General features: G+C 52.0%; 2 long non-coding RNA genes across 3 annotated transcripts; both read left to right on the top strand.

Annotated features, from left to right (window-relative positions):
- The first annotated feature begins 388 nt into the window (after positions 1-388).
- LOC135408150 (uncharacterized) lies at positions 389-1,451 on the top strand. Of its 2 annotated transcripts, none has more exons than XR_010427283.1 (3): positions 389-452; positions 709-833; positions 1,360-1,451. It is a non-coding gene; the product is annotated as an uncharacterized LOC135408150 (long non-coding RNA). The 2 variants fall into 2 exon arrangements; XR_010427282.1 differs by having other exon boundaries at positions 1,357-1,451.
- A 2,549-nt stretch (positions 1,452-4,000) lies between these two features.
- Positions 4,001-14,994, top strand: LOC135408151 (uncharacterized). Its single transcript, XR_010427284.1, has 3 exons — positions 4,001-4,417; positions 12,677-12,806; positions 14,377-14,994. It is a non-coding gene; the product is annotated as an uncharacterized LOC135408151 (long non-coding RNA).
- Positions 14,995-15,189: the final 195 nt, after the last annotated feature.

The following is a 15,189-nucleotide window of genomic DNA, read 5'->3' as shown; positions in this document are numbered from 1 at the left end:
CACACAGCACACACGGCCACTGGGTCCTGCCAGCTCCTCCAGCCTGTGCTTCCTGATTGCCGGGGATTTTAGGGGCCACCTGTCTCCAGGGATGGGCAGGGAAACAGAGATTTCCTGTGACTGGGAGCAAGATTTCCTGTGACAGGGCCTTGCCAAGGCAAGCAAATCGCCTGGGCTTCAGGTGCCCGTGTGCAATTCCATCTCCAGGCTGTCTCCCCCAGCAGCAGGTTCCTGTCCCCAGTTCCCGATCTCCCTCAGCTGAGCGGGCGGGGCGGGGCCGCAGGGCCAGGCGGGCTGGGATTGGGCGGCGGCGCTCGAGCGCTGATTGGGCAGCGCTGGCGGCCCGCGGTATAAAGGGCCGGCGGGGCGGGTGCGGTCGGTTGTGTGTGAGGGCTGAGGGTGGTGCCCCGCTGCTGCCCGGGCTGCGGAGGGGAGAGCGCCTTGGCCGCTGGGTTATGGAGCGGGGGAGCCGGGGGGCGTTTAGGGGCGCCTTGTGCTGGGCAGCGGGGGCCGGGTAAGCCCCTTCCCTGCCGGGTGACCCCGGGGGAGCCGTGGCAGGGCTGCGGGGCTGTTGCTCTCTGGGTGTCTCAGGGATTGCCTCGGAATCCCAAAGTCTTTCCCCGTGCAGGGTTACGAGGCAAAGACTGCTTTAACTTGGTTTCTTGGTGCTGCATTAATGCTTTTTGGTTGTTCTGTGTCAGTTTGCAGCCTGGCTCGTGGTTTCCCCTGGTGCTGGGGAGTGGAGGCGAGTTGTGCTTCCTGCTGGGAGAGAGAAGGGCCTTGGGAAGCTGCTCCATGAGCCACAGCTGTGCCGAGCCCGGGAGTCTGTCCAGGTAAGAGCAGGGCTTATACTGCCAGTGAGGAGCTGGGTTTGCTGTTGAAACATGCCCATGCCTTTAAATGCAAGGACAGGCAGAAGCTGGGAGGGACCCTGAGCACATTTTAAAAAACCTTGACTGTGGGAGGAGTGTCCAGGAGAAATTATTCCTTTTTTTGCAGGGAGGCAGTTTGTGAGGACAGGGGGGTTGCTGTGCTCTCTAGCAAAACTACTCCCCTTGGGATGTGCAGGGTGAGGAAATGTTGGCCCCGTGTGGGCTGGAGCAAAGGTGTGTGGGTGCCTGTGTGTGACACCCGTGGGTGTGCAGGAAGGGGGTTCTGGTGCCATTGGAGCTGCCAGGGAGCCAAAAAGGGCACAGTTGTCTGAAAAAGGTGAAAGCTCTGTTGGCCTCTGTTGACACCTGCACCAAAGGAGATGCAAATTTTCCCCCTCTTGGTTGCAGGCTTCACAAAGCTCCCAGGAAAGGAAGTTTTAGATTCCAACTCCCCTTTATGCTAAAGGTTTCCTTGTTCTCTCAGCAGGATGTCGAGTGCCACCGTGTCCCTGAGGTTCCCCTTTCTGCTGTTGGGAGAGCACGAGGTGGATGGAGAGGATCCCCAGCCATCTGCAGGCAAAAGGGACTCGCACAACTACGATTTTTCTCCAGGTCTCTTAAGGGGGACTTTGAGGGTACCATGGGTAATGTGCCAGCTCTCCTGCTGGAGTTTTTGTCTTCTGCTATATTTGAGCATACAGAGTAAAACTAAAGTCAGGTGTGTTCTGGAGTATGTTACACTCATGCAAAGCTCCTTCCCTCTGTTTATTTTCTGTTCTGGAAAGCACAGTCTGGGGTTCCTGGGCACTTCCTATTAAATGATTCCATGAAAATAATTTTGTACTGAAAGGGAAAAGGAGCTGTCTGTGGGAGGTCAGATGTCACTGATAAAAGCTGTATGTTTTTTCACTCAGTAAGCTTTTAAAATATCTCACAGTGTGTAGGAATGCCTGGCTTCTAAAACTCACCGAGTCTTAGAAGTTTCTTTGAAGAGCTGTTTTCAGGCAGCAAAATTGGCCCTGCAGGAGGGACTCTGTGCCTGCTCTCCCGTGGCTCCAAGGGATCTCTGGCCCTTCACGCCGGCACCGAGATTTTCTCGGGAAGGGCCTCAGATCCCCGGACCAGTCTGGGACACAGGCAAGATCCCCCTGCCTTTAGAAATGAGGCCTTCTTGTGGCTTCCTGCCCATACCCGTTGGTGGGTTCCAAAGAAGGCCTCTTGAAATGCCTTTTGGGCTGTCCATTGAAGCCTTGAGACCAAATTGGGCCCCCTGGAGGGACAGTGCTGTTGGTGCCCCCCGGGTTGGGGCACCCCGAGGACTCCAGCGCGCACCGAAAGGATTATTCGGGGAGATCCTCGGGGTGCCCGGCCCTGGGGAGCTCAAAGCAAGGTCCCTGCAATGGATTCAGGCATTGCTGAGAGTATCCCAGGGGTAGCTGTCCCTGCTAGACATGGAGCTCTCTAATGGAGTGTAATTGGGTGATAAAAGTGGTGCTCCAAGTGCCAAAGCAGTGTGGGATTGGGATTAATAAATGAGCAGTGATGGTGCAATTGGCTGTTTTCTCGGGACTGTAATGGTAAGAGCTGCAGGAGTGCCAGGTGTGTGTTCCAGTCCCCAGCATTTTGTTTGCACATGTCCTGGTCAGACACAGGTCCAACTTCCTCAGTCCTTAACCCAGTAGAGGGAGAATGAAGGACTGGCACTGTTAAGGTGACTGGTGTGACAGGGGTGAAACTGGGAAAACATTGGGGAATTCCTGAGTTTCTCTCTTTGCCAAACTCACCCAAACCTGTGCTAGGAAGAGATGGACTGGAAAAGTTGAGGCAGAAATGAAATGGAAAACTGGGGTTGTTGAAACTGTAATTCCTGGAACTAAATGTGTCCAAGCAGCAGCTCTTGTTGTGCAGGGAATAACTCCTGTCAGCAGCAAGGTCCTGACTGAAGTGGCAGCTGCAGTTGTTCCTGTGGTGTGGGCCAGTGGAATTGCAGGAGAGTGGAAGAGGGCAGAACCTGTAGGTATTACCCCTACTGTGGGATCTCTCCTGGTAAGGCAAACCCAGTATCCTTTAAAATCAGAATGCGAGACTGGATTGGTTGCAGTAACAGCTGAATTTGCTCATCCTGGTTTGCTTGTAGGACGTGAATGCAAGAACCTGCCAAGAAACCAATGACCAAGATGATTGATGAGTGCAGGATCTGAGAGAAGCACCTTGAATGACAACCTCGAGCAGTTTCCACTGTTGGATTGCAAAGATGGCCTTTGCTGCATCTACTTGAGCAAGGAAAGCCAAGAAACCTTTGCTTTTGAAGGAGAAAACCTGGAAAGCAGGAAGGAAGAAAAGAAACCCCCTGACTCCTCCCTCAGCCCCAGACAGCCCATGAACTGCCTTCCTGGGAATGGTAGGACGGGGTGGACTCTGGATTGCTCCCTCTGGATGTGTGGTAAGACTTTTATACCAACTTTTAAGAACAGCCTGTAAGCATTTGCTGCCTTGGCTAGATGGTGCAAGGGCAGCCTTTAAGCAGCTGAAGCATTCCCTGAGGAGAGCTCTGGGTCTGCCAGATGTTTCAGAAGTGTTGGAAGCATCTTTGGTGGGGAGGGCAAACAAAGGCCAAGGTGTGCAGTGACCCCCCTGAGAAGGGACTTTGAGTTAATGGCATCCCTGCAAGTGAACTGTGTGGGCTGTTCCCCCTGTAGGGCAGGTGACAGTCCCAGCTACAGTGATGGGAGAAATGGTTAAAAGAGAGCCCAAAAAGCTGGAAATCCTCCTGGAGGCTCTTGGCCAACAGAGTTTCCTGCATTCCTCCTGCAAGAAGGACAGTGATAGCTTTTGAGTGCTGGTAGATGCTTTTAATAGATAGCCTTGAGTGTGTCCTTGTTGCACCAGTAGGCCTTGCCAAAGTCCCAGTATTCCAGGAGATATGCCTATTGAAGTTTAAAATGATCTCCATAATCCTTTGTTGTCTTGAGGCTCTCCCCTGCAGGAACTCCAGGAACTCCTGGTGCCGCCTGGGCCGATGGATTGGACGCCCCAGCCCCTCCGTTCCTGCCCAGCCACTGGGTCCGTGTCCAGTGGTGGCACTGCCAGCCCTGCAGGTGAAGTGGGAAGGGCCTTTCCAGGTCTTGTGGATCACATTTATAGCAGTTGACATTGCAGAAAAAGGATGTTGGGTCTCTTCTTGAGTTCAGAAAGCTCCTTTTGGTTGGTGAGCAGGACAAAGTGGATCCTTCAGAGTTCCCATCCGTGTTTGTGTCTCAGCCTGTGTTAGGATTCAGGGCTGTAGCTGTTGTTGTCACTGAGGAGTCAAACTCTGCTTTAAATCATGAGACACTGGCCTGATGGCCAAGTGTCAAGAATAAAGGGGGAATGATATCTGAGTGTTGAGATGTAACAAGGGCTGATCCTTTTTGCAGTGGGATGTAGCCTGGAAAGTGCACAGAGCTGAGCCAAGGGATTGAAAGGGACCAAGCAAGGGAGGTGAAGAAAGAAGGAAGAAGGAAGTGAGGCAGCAGGCAAGCAGCAGCAAGTTGCTGTGTAAGCAGGTGAGTTGTGTTGAGGTTCCTAAGGCAGGCACTGAGGACTTTGAGGGCTCCAGACAGAGCAGACCTGGGAAGGCCCTCGGTGAAGCCCTTTGGAAACCTTGTAAGGGTAGGTGTGTATGGTGATAAGTGTTGGAAAATGTCCTGAGTAGGGATTAGGAATGCAGGGAAGGAAAATGAATCCTCCTGTAATGCTGCCATGTCAGCTGCAGTGGAGATACCTGTGTGTGCCCTTTGGGAGCTTATTGCCAAAGGGACTCCTGGCAGGCTGGAATGATTCAAGAGCATGGGAATAAAAGATTGCCTGGCTTCTAAAACTCATCCATTGAGTCTCAGAGGTTCTTGTATGAAATTTTAGGTAACACCTGAACTTTTGTGTGTACTTCTGAGTTCAGCTGGAAAGAGATTGTCCAGGGAAGAGGAATCTTGCTCAGTGCAAGAAGTTGCCCTTGATGAACTTCCCCTCTGAGCTGATGCCCTTGGCAGGAGAAGTGCTCAGCAAGGAGGCTCTTTGCTCCTAGGCAGGAAGAAAGGTCAGTGCCCTTCCTCCCCAAGGCCCAGCCCAGCAGGGCTGGCAGGAGCTGCTGGTGTGGCTGCTCTTTGGGTTCTCAGCTGTGGCTGTGGGGTGGTGACATCGTGTTCCTGCCTGTGCTCCAGGGCAGCCAAAAGCCCCAGCCCAGCCCCTGGGCCTTTCTGGGAGCCTGAGCTATTGTAGTACTGGGGATGGGGGTTTGGGTTTTTGTTTCCCTAAAAGTAGAACCATTGGGGGGGATCTCTTATCTCACAGTTGTTGTTGTTTTGATATCTTAATTAATTACAACTTGAGAAGAAAACCTTGTGTAACTTAGGAACTGACTTGCACTGGTTACACTGAAAGTGCCAAGGAGTTGTAGTGTCCACTAGATTGTTTGTATTGAAGCAGTTTGGTGTTTACAAAGGGATAATAACTCCTGTCAGCAGCAAGGTCCTGACTGAAGTGGCAGCTGCAGTTGTTCCTGTGGTGTGGGCCAGTGGAATTCCAAGAAAATGGACAAGGACAGAAGCTGTAAGAATTACCCCTAAGCCAGAGTCTCTCCTGGTAAGGCAAACCCAGTATCCTTTAAAATTAGGAAGCCAAGCTGGATTGGTTTTATTAACAGCTAAATTTGCTGATCATGGTTTGATAGTAGAATGTGAATGGAAGGACCTGTAAAGAAAGGAAATGGGAAAGATGATGGATTGCTGGGAGCAGGGGCTGGCAGACAGTGGGATGGATGTTTGGTTGTGTTTGGGAATGAGCAGCTTGACCTGCCCAGGGTTGTCTGTGCTGGGGGTGGGTTTGGGTCCTGTGTGGCCACAGGTCTGTGCAGCAGCTGGAGCCTGGGCAGGTCTGGGGGCTGTGGTGTGCCAGGCTGCTGAGTTTGTTTTGCCTGTTTCCTTGGAGTGTCCCAGTGTCCCTGCTTGGCTGTTTGTTGCCCTGCAGGCAGAAGAGCCCAGGCCTGAGCTGGCTGAGTGTTGGTGTGAGCCAGAGTGGGTGTCCCTGCCCTGGGGCCAGTCCCCAGAGCTGCCTTTGGCATCCCCTGCTGAAGGGTGGGAGCTGCCCAGAGCCAGCAGCATCCAGCTGGAGGATCCAGGAGGATGCAGCTCTGCTTTGCTGGGAGGTAAGAGGTGGGGTGCAGGAGCTGGCAGGGGTGTTTTGCAGGCAGAGGGAGGGCAGGAGCAGGAGAATTGCAGGTGCAGCAGCTGGGTCAGTGCTGGATGGAGTCGGGGCTGGGAAAGGGCCCTGAGTGTCAGGGCAGGGGAGAGCCCAGGGTGGCCCTGGGAGCCCTGGGGCTGTGAACAAGTGCAGTGGGCAAAGGAATGGGCACTGGAGAGCTGGGCAAACAGCTGGAGGAGTTGCAAGGGGAACCAGGAGACTGGAATGCAGGAGCAGCAGCTCCCTGTGTGTGTGTAGAACCAACTGTACTGCAGCCCCAAGGGAGGTGGGAAATGAACCTCAGGAGGCTGGGAACGAGTCCCACACACTGGTTAAAGTGGGATGGAGTCTTGCCAAGTGTCTGAAAAGCTTTTCTTCAGTGTTGCTTTATCAATTGAAAACTGGAGTGATTGTCGAGGTGTTGGCAGTTGTTTTCCTGTGTTTTTGGTGAGGTGTTGACTCAGTACCTTTCTTGGAGCTGCTGTTGGATGAAGAGGTGCCCCCAGTTGACCTGTAAGGTCCTGGTTGTCTTCCCGGCTTCTCCCAGCTTGTCCAGGAGATGGAATTCCAGTGCTACAGTCCAGATGGGTCGTGGTGCTCCCAAAAGGACCCTTTGTGCCTTCAGGGCAGGTTCTGGTGCCACTGGAGCTGCTGGGAGAAGCATAGGGTTGGCAGTGAGAGGCCTGGAATGATGTTGCTGTGGCACAGAAGAAATGAGCAGTGGTGGTACAATTGGCTATTTTGTCTTGAATGTAATGGTAAGAGCTGCAGGAGTGCCAGGTGTGTGTTCCAGTCCCCAGCATTTGGTTTGCACCTGTCCTGGTCAGACACAGGTCCAACTTCCTCAGTCCTTAACCCAGTAGAGGGCGAATTAAGGACTGGCAGTGTTAAGGTGATTGGTGTGACAGGGGTTAAACTGGGAAAACATTGGGGAATTCCTCGGTTGGTCCATTTGCCAAACTCACCCAAACCTCTGCTAGGAAGAGATGGACTGGAAAAGTTGAGGCAGAAATGAAATGGAAAACTGGGGTTGTTGAAACTGTAATTGCTGGAACTAAATGTGTCCAAGCAGCAGCTCTTGTTGTGCAGGGAATAACTCCTGTCAGCAGCAAGGTCCTGACTGAAGTGGCAGCTGCAGTTGTTCCTGTGGTGTGGGCCAGTGGAATTGCAGGAGAGTGGAAGAGGGCAGAACCTGTAGGTATTACCCCTGATGTGGGATCTCTCCTGGTAAGGCAAAGCCAGTACCCTTTAAAATCACAATGCCAGACTGGATGGTTGCAGTAACAGCTAAATTGGCTCATCCTGGTTTGCTTGTAGGATGTGAATGCAAGAACCTGCCAAGAAAACCAATGTCCAAGATGATTGATGAGTGCAGGACCTGAGAGAACCACCTTGAATGACAACCTTAGGTTTAAAAGATGGGTGTTGCTTTTGAAGGAGAAAATCTGGAAAGCAGGAAGGAAGAAAAGAAGCCCCATGACTCCTCCCTGAGCCCCAGACAGCCCATGAACTACCTTCCTGGGAATGGTAGGACGGGGTGGACTCTGGATTGCTCCCTCTGGATGTGTGGTAAGACTTTTATACCAGCTTTTAAGAACAGCCTGTAAGCATTTGCTGCCTTGGCTAGATGGTGCAAGGGCAGCCTTTAAGCAGCTGAAGCATTCCCTGAGGAGAGCTCTGGGTCTGCCAGATGTCTCAGAAGTGTTGGAAGCATCTTTGGTGGGGAGGGCAAACAAAGGCCAAGGTGTGCAGTGACCCCCCTGAGAAGGGACTTTGAGTTAATGGCATCCCTGCAAGTGAACTTTGTGGGATGTTCCCCCTGTAGGGCAGGTGATAGTCCGTGCTATAGTGATGGGAAAAATGGTTAAAAGAGAACCCAAAAACCTGTAAATCGTCCAGGAGGCTCTTGGCAAAGAGATTTTCCTGAGTTCCCCCTGCAAGACGGATAGTGATAGTTTTGAGTGCTGGTAGATCCTTTGAATAGATAGCCTTGAGTGTGTCCTTGTTGCACCAGTAGGCCTTGTCAAAGTCCCCATATTCCAGGAGATATACCTATTAAAGTTAAAAATGATCCTTTTCCTAATCCTTTGTTGTCTTGAGGCTCTCCCCTGCAGGAACTCCAGGAACTCCTGGTGCCGCCTGGGCCGATGGATTGGACGCCCCAGCCCCTCCGTTCCTGCCCAGCCACTGGGTCCGTGTCCAGTGGTGGCACTGCCAGCCCTGCAGGTGAAGTGGGAAGGGCCTTTCCAGGTCTTGTGGATCCATTTATAGTAGCCAAAGTTGCAGAAAAAGGATGTTGGGTCTCTTCTTGAGTTCAGAAAGCTCCTTTGGATTGGTGAGCAGAACAAAGTGGATCCTTCAGAGTTCCCATCCGTGTTTGTGTCTCAGCCTGTGTTAGGATTCAGGGCTGTAGCTGTTGTTGTCACTGAGGAGTCGAACTGTGCTTTAAATAAGGAGACACTGGCCTGATGGCCCAGTGTCAAGAATAAAGGGGGAATGATATCTGAGTGTTGAGATGTAACAAGGGCTGATCCTTTTTGCAGTGGGATGTAGCCTGGAAACTGCAGAGAGCTGAGCCAAGGGATTGAAAGGGGCCAAGCAAGGGAGGTGAAGAAAGAAGGGAAGTGAGGCAGCAGGCAAGCAGCAGCAAGTTGCAGTGTAAGCAGGTGAGTTGTGTTGAGGTTCCTAAGGCAGGCACTGAGGACTTTGAGGGCTCCAGACAGAGCAGACCTGGGAAGACCCTCAGTGAAGCCCCTTGGAAACCTTCTAAGGGTAGGTGTGTGTGGTAATAAGTGTTGGAAAATGTCCTGACTGTGGAACAGGAATGCAGGGAAGGAAAATGAATCCTCCTGTATTGCTGCCATGTCAGCTGCAGTGGAGATACCTGTGTGTGCAATTTGGGAGCTGATTGACAGGGCACCCGTGGGGCTGGGATGATGGCAGGGTGTTGTAAGCAAGGAATGCCTGGCTTCTAAAACTCACCAGCTGAGTCTTAGAGGCTTTTTTGAAGAGTTGATTTCAGGCAGGAAAATTGGCCGCCAGGAGGGACTCTGTGCCTGCTCTCCCGTGGCTCCAAGGGATCTCTGGCCCTTCACGCCGGCACCGAGATTTTCTCGGGAAGGGCCTCAGATCCCCGGACCAGTCTGGGACACAGGCAAGATCCCCCTGCCTTTAGAAATGAGGCCTTCTTGTGGCTTCCTGCCCATACCCGTTGGTGGGTTCCAAAGAAGGCCTCTTGAAATGCCTTTTGGGCTGTCCATTGAAGCCTTGGGACCAAATTGGCCCCCTGGAGGGACAGTGCTGTTGGTGCCCCCCGGGTTGGGGCACCCCGAGGACTCCAGCGCGCACCGAAAGGATTATTCGGGGAGATCCTCGGGGTGCCCGGCCCTGGGGAGCTCAAAGCAAGGTCCCTGCCATGGATTCAGGCATTGCTGAGAGTATCCCAGGGGTACCTGTCCCTGCTGGACTTGGAGCTCTCTAATGGACTGTAATTGTGTTCTAAAAGTGGTGCTCCAAGTGCCAAAGCAGTGTGGGATTGGGATTAAGAAATGAGCAGTGAGGGTCCAATTGGCTGTTTTCTCTGGAATGTAATGGTAAGAGCTGCAGGAGTGCCAGGTGTGTGTTCCAGTCCCCAGCATTTGGTTTGCACATGTCCTGGTCAGACACAGGTCCAACTTCCTCAGTCCTTAACCCAATAGAGGGAGAATTAAGGACTGGCAGTGTTAAGGTGATTGGTGTGACAGGGGTGAAACTGGGAAAACATTGGGGAATTCCTCAGTTTGTCTATTGCCCAAACTCACCCAAACTTGTGCTAGGAAGAGATGGACTGGAAAAGTTGAGGCAGAAATGAAATGGAAAACTGGGGATGTTAAAACTGTAATTGCATCCAAGCAGCAGCTCTTGTTGTGCAGGGAATAACTCCTGTCAGCAGCAAGGTCCTGACTGAAGTGGCAGCTGCAGTTGTTCCTGTGGTGTGGGCCAGTGGAACTGCAGGAGAGTGGGAGAGGGCAGAACCTGTAGGTATTACCCCTGATGTGGGATCTCTCCTGGTAAGGCAAACCCAGTACCCTTTAAAATCAGAATGCCAGCTTGGATTGGTTGCAGTAACAGCTAAATTTGCTCATCCTGGTTTGCTTGTAGGATGTGAATGCAAGAACCTGCCAAGAAAACCAATGTCCAAGATGATTGATGAGTGCAGGACCTGAGAGAACCCCCTTCAATGACAACCTGAAGCAGTTTCCAGTGTTGGATTTAAAAGATGGCCTTTGCTGCATCTACTTGAGCAAGGAAAGCCAAGAAACCTTTGCTTTGGCAGGAGAAAATCTGGAAAGCAGGAAGGAAGAAAAGAAGCCCCATGACTCCTCCTGAGCCCCAGACAGCCCATGAACTGCCTTGCTGGGAATGGTAGGACAGGATGGACTCTGGATTGCTCCCTCTGGATGTGTGGTAAGACTGTTCTGCCAACTTTTCCAACAGCCTGTAAGCATTTGCTGCCTTGGCTAGATGGTGCAAGGGCAGCCTTTAAGCAGCTGAAGCATTCCCTGAGGAGAGCTCTGGGTCTGCCAGATGTCTCAGAACTGTTGGAAGCATCTTTGGTGGGGAGGGCAAACAAAGGCCAAGGTGTGCAGTGACCCCCCTGAGAAGGGACTTTGAGTTAATGGCATCCCTGCAAGTGAACTGTGTGGGCTGTTCCCCCTGTAGGGCAGGTGACAGTCCCAGCTACAGTGATGGGAGAAATGGTTAAAAGAGAGCCCAAAAAGCTGGAAATCCTCCTGGAGTCTTGGCAAACAGAGTTTCCTGCATTCCTCCTGCAAGGAGGACAGTGATAGCTTTTGAGTGCTGGTAGATGCTTTTAATAGATAGCCTTGAGTGTGTCCTTGTTGCACCAGTAGGCCTTGCCAAAGTCCCAGTATTCCAGGAGATATGCCTATTGAAGTTTAAAATGATCTCCATAATCCTTTGTTGTCTTGAGGCTCTCCCCTGCAGGAACTCCAGGAACTCCTGGTGCCGCCTGGGCCGATGGATTGGACGCCCCAGCCCCTCCGTTCCTGCCCAGCCACTGGGTCCGTGTCCAGTGGTGGCACTGCCAGCCCTGCAGGTGAAGTGGGAAGGGCCTTTCCAGGTCTTGTGGGTCACATTTATAGCAGCTGAAGTTGCAGAAAAAGGACCTGGGGTCTCTTCTTCTTGAGTTCAGAAAGCTCCTTTTGATTGGTGAGCAGGACAAAGTGGATCCTTCAGAGTTCCCATCCGTGTTTGTGTCTCAGCCTGTGTTAGGATTCAGGGCTGTAGCTGTTGTTGTCACTGAGGAGTCAAACTCTGCTTTAAATCATGAGACACTGGCCTAATGGCCAAGTGTCAGGAAAAAAGGGGGAATGCTCTCTGAGTGTTGAGATGTAACAAGAGCTGATCCTTTTTGCAGTGGGATGTAGCCTGGAAAGTGCACAGAGCTGAGCTAAGGGATTGAAAGGGACCAAGCAAGGGAGGTGAAGAAGGAAGGAAGAAGGGAAGTGAGGCAGCAGGCAAGCAGCAGCAAGTTGCAGTGTAAGCAGGTGAGTTGTGTTGAGGTTCCTAAGGCAGGCACTGAGGACTTTGAGGGCTCCAGACAGAGCAGACCTGGGAAGGCCCTCGTTGAAGCCCCTTGGAAACCTTCTAAGGGTAGGTGTGTATGGTAATAAGTGTTGGAGAATGTCCTGAATGTGGAACAGGAATGCAGGGAAGGAAAATGAACCCTCCTGTAATGCTGCCATATCAGCTTCAGTGGAGATACCTCTGTGTGCCCTTTTGGAGCTGATTGCCAGGGCACCTGGTGGGCTGGAATGATTCAAGAGCATGGGAATACAAGATTGCCTGGCTTCTGAAACTCACCAGTTGTGTCTCAGAGGTTCTTGTATGAAATTTTAGGTAACACCTGAACTTCTAGTGTGTACTTCTGAGTTCCGTTGGAAAGAGATTGTCCAGGGAACAAGTATCTTTCTCATTCCAGGAAGTTGCACTTGATGAACTTCCCCTCTGAGCTGATGCCCTTGGCAGGAGAAGTGCTCAGCAAGGAGGCTCTTTGCTCCTAGGCAGGAAGAAAGGCCAGTGCCCTTCCTCCCCAAGGCCCAGCCCAGCAGGGCTGGCAGGAGCTGCTGGTGTGGCTGCTCTTTGGGTTCTCAGCTGTGGCTGTGGGGTGGTGACATCGTGTTCCTGCCTGTGCTCCAGGGCAGCCAAAAGCCCCAGCCCAGCCCCTGGGCCTTTTGGGAGCCTGAGCTATTGCAGCACTGGGGATGGCTTTGGTTTCCTTCTTTCCTCAGAGTAAAAGTGTCTGGGGGAGTCTGTGATCTCCCTCGTTTTTGTATCATAACTGGAACTTGTAAAGAAGTTCACCTTGTGTAATTTACCAACTGACTTGGCAGTGCCAGGCTGTTGTAGCATGCAGGTTATTGTTTGTGTCTGAGTAGTTTGGTGTTTATTTGCCAAGGGAGGCTGTGGAATGTTATGGTATTTTTGTCCCAATATTTGGAGGCAGTTCCCTGGATTAGATGATTTCTGCGTTGCTCCCTGGTGTCTAAGTTGTGAGGTGTACTAAGAACTGGTAGTTTTTGCAGTGGGATGTACCCTAGAAACTCCATGGAGCTGAGCCAAGGGATTTAGAGGGACTAAGCAAGCGAAGTAAAGAAAGAATGAAGAAGGGAACTGAGAGAGCAGCCAAGCAGCACCAAGTTCCTCTACAACCAGGTGAGTTGTCTTGAAGTTGATAAGGTGGTCACTTAGAACATGGGGGGCTCCAGGCACAGGTGACCACCAGACACCTCTGATGGAGCCCCTCAGAGAGCTTATAAGGGTTTGTGTGTATGGAAACAGGTGTTGGGGATGTCCTGAATATGGAACAGGAATGCAGGGAAGGAAAAAGAACCCTCCTGTAGTGCTGACCCCTGCCATCAGCTGCAGTGGAGATACCTGTGTGTGCCCTTTGGGAGCTGATGGCCAGGACACCCGGTGGGCTGGGATCATGGCAGGGTGTTGTAAGCAAGCAATGCCTGGCTTCTAAAACTCACCAGTTGACTCCTAGAGGCTTCTTTGAAGAGCTGAGTTGAGGCAGCAGAATTGGCCCCCCAGGAGGGACTCTGCCTGCTCTCCCGTGGCTCCAAGGGATCTCTGGCCCTTCACGCCGGCACCGAGATTTTCTCGGGAAGGGCCTCGGATCCCCGGACCAGTCTGGGATACAGGCAAGATCCCCCTGCATTTTAGGACCAAATTGGCCCCCTGGAGGGACAGTGCTGTTGGTGCCCCCCGGGTTGGGGCACCTCGAGGACTCCAGCGCGCACCGAAAGGATTATTCGGGGAGATCCTCGGGGTGCCCGGCCCTGGGGAGCTCAAAGCAAGGTCCCTGCAATGGATTCAGGCATTCCTGAGAGTATCCCAGGGGTAGCTGTCCCTGCTAGACAGGGAGCTCTCTAATGGACTGTAATTGGGTTCTAAAAGTGGTGCTCCAAGTGCCAAAGCAGTGTGGGATTGGGATTAAGAAATGAGCAGTGATGGTCCAATTGGCTGTTTTCTCTGGAATGTAATGGTAAGAGCTGCAGGAGTGCCAGGTGTGTGTTCCAGTCCCCAGCATTTGGTTTGCACATGTCCTGATCAGACACAGGTCCAACTTCCTCAATCCTTAACACAATAGAGGGAGAATGAAGGACTGGCAGTGTTAAGGTGATTGGTGTGACAGGGGTGAAACTGGGAAAACATTGGGGAATTCCTCAGTTGGTCTATTTGCCAAATTCGTCCAAACCTCTGCTAGGAAGAGATTGAGTGGAAAAGTTGAGGCAGAAATGAAATGGAAAAGTGAGGATACTGAAACTGTAATTGCTGAAACTAAATGTGTCAAAGCAGCAGCTCTTGTTGTGCAGGGAATAACTCCTGTCAGCAGCAAGGTCCTGACTGAAGTGGCAGCTGCAGTTGTTCCTGTTGTGTGGGCCAGTGGACTTCCAGGAGGGTGGAAGAGGGTAGAACCTGTAGGTATTAACCCTAATATGCGATCTATATGGGTAAGGCCAAGCCAGTGTCCTTTAAAATCAGAATGCCAGCTTGGATTGGTTGCAGTAACAGCTAAATTGGCTCATCCTGGTTTGCTTGTAGGATGTGAATGCAAGAACCTGCCAAGAAAACCAATAGCAAAGGGGATTGATGAGTGCAGGACCTGAGAGAAGCACCTTGAATGACAACCTCGAGCAGTTTCCAGTATTGGATTGAAAAGATGGCCTTTGCTACATCTCCTTGAGCAAGGAAAGCCAGGATACCTTTGCTTTGGAAGGAGAAAATGGGGAAAGCAGAAAGGAAGAAAAGCAGCCCCCTGACTCCTCCCTGAGCCCCAGACAGCCCATGAACTGCCTTGCTGGGAATGGTAGGACGGGGTGGACTCTGGATTGCTCCCTCTGGATGTGTGGTAAGACTGTTCTGCCAACTTTTCCAACAGCCTGTAAGCATTTGCTGCCTTGGCTAGATGGTGCAAGGGCAGCCTTTAAGCAGCTGAAGCATTCCCTGAGGAGAGCTCTGGGTCTGCCATATGTCTCAGAACTGTTGGAAGCATCTTTGGTGGGGAGGGCAAACAAAGGCCAAGGTGTGCAGTGACCCCCCTGAGAAGGGACTTTGAGTTAATGGCATCCCTGCAAGTGAACTTTGTGGGCTGTTCCCTCTGTAGGGCAGGTGACAGTCCCAGCTACAGTGATGGGGAAAAATGGTTAAAAGGGAGCCCCAAAAGCTGGAAATTGCCCTGGAGGCTCTTGGCCAACAGAGTTTCCTGAGTTCCCCCTGCAAGAAGGACAGTGATAGCTTTTGAGTGCTGGTAGATCCTTTGAATAGATAGCCTTGAGTGTGTCCTTGTTGCCCCAGTAGGCCTTGTCAAAGTCCCCATATTGCAGGGGATATACATGTTAAAGTTTAAAATGATCTTCCTAATCCTTTGTTGTCTTGAGGCTCTCCCCTGCAGGAACTCCAGGAACTCCTGGTGCCGCCTGGGCCGATGGATTGGACGCCCCAGCCCCTCCGTTCCTGCCCAGCCCCTGGGTCTGTGTCCAGTGGTGGCACTGCCAGCCCTGCAGGTGAAGTGGGAGGGCCTTTCCAGGTC

The sequence above is a fragment of the Pseudopipra pipra genome, unplaced genomic scaffold, assembly GCF_036250125.1.
Source record: "Pseudopipra pipra isolate bDixPip1 unplaced genomic scaffold, bDixPip1.hap1 HAP1_SCAFFOLD_200, whole genome shotgun sequence".
Lineage (NCBI taxonomy): Eukaryota > Metazoa > Chordata > Aves > Passeriformes > Pipridae > Pseudopipra > Pseudopipra pipra.
The sequence above is the reverse complement of the archived record's forward strand: the minus strand, read 5'-3'. Positions and strand labels throughout refer to the sequence as shown.